This window comes from Tupaia chinensis, unplaced genomic scaffold (assembly GCF_000334495.1).
Source record: "Tupaia chinensis unplaced genomic scaffold, TupChi_1.0 Scaffold000135_1, whole genome shotgun sequence".
Taxonomy (NCBI): domain Eukaryota; kingdom Metazoa; phylum Chordata; class Mammalia; order Scandentia; family Tupaiidae; genus Tupaia; species Tupaia belangeri.
Window position 1 is genome coordinate 2,027,770 of NW_006159604.1, and position 1,267 is coordinate 2,029,036.

Consider the following 1,267-nt stretch of genomic DNA (forward strand, 5'->3'; position numbering starts at 1 on the left):
GTGTAATGGTGTAACTCCTTGTGTGGTATAATGTGGTGTAATGGTGTAACTCCTTGTGTGGTATAATGTGGTGTAATGGTGTAACTCCTTGTGTGGTAGAATATTCAACGTGGGTGAGGCTGTAATGGGTATGTTGTTAGACTCCCACGTGGTCGACCGCAATTCAAGTCCCAGATCTAGCAGCTTAAAACTCATGCAGCGTACGTGTGTGTGCATGCCTGCCCAAAATCCTGAGAGGAGACTGGAGAAGAGGGATTGTGGCGTCACCGTCCCCCCTGGGGGATGATTTCTCACTTTCTGTCTCTCCATCTGTCTCTACAGTGAGTGCATGCACCCTATAACAAAAAAAAAAAAAAAAAAATCTCAAAAAAAAAAAAAAAAATCTACAGCAATTCTATACACAACCAACAAGCAGACAGAGACAGGACTGAAGAAAGTAATCCCATTTACCATAGCCGCAAGAAGTATAAGATACTTAGGAATAAAACTAACCAAGGAAGTCAAAGACCTCTATACGGAAAACATCAAAAACCTTAAAAAGGAAATCAAAAAAGACAAAAAAAAGTGGAAGGACATCCTATGTTCCTGGATTGGCAGAATTAATATAATCAAAATGGCAATCCTACCCAAATTAATCTACATATTTAATGCAACCCCTATAAAATTACAAAAGACATTCTTCACAGATCTAGAAAAGACAATCATAGAATTTGTCTAGAAATATAAAAACACTTATTGGCAAAGCCATTCTGCACAAGAAGAGCGAAGTAGGAGGAATATCACTTCCTGACCCAAAATATATTACAAAGCTTTGATCATCAAAACAGCATGGTATTGGCACAAAAACAGACAAGAAGACCAATGGAAAAGAGTAGAGACCCCAGAAATGAACCCCAAAACATACAGCCAACTCATCTTTGACAAAGGGTACCAGTCAATCCAGTTGGAAAAGGTAAACCTCTAGCAAATGGCGTTGGAAAAACTGGGTATCCACCTTCACAAAGATGAATCTGAACCCCTATCTGTCACCATTAACAAAAATCAACTTCAAGTGGATCAAAGCTCTAAACCTAAGACTACAAACTATAAAACTATTGATGGGGGAACCAGCAGTTAGCGTAATGACTATGTCGCTGGACTCCCACGTAGTCGACCGCGGTTCGTGTCTCAGACCCAGTGGCTTAAAAAACTCACGCCGGGCATGTGTGCATGCGTGCCCAAGATCCTGAGAGGAGAATGGAGGAGAGGGGATTGCGGCGTGACCATC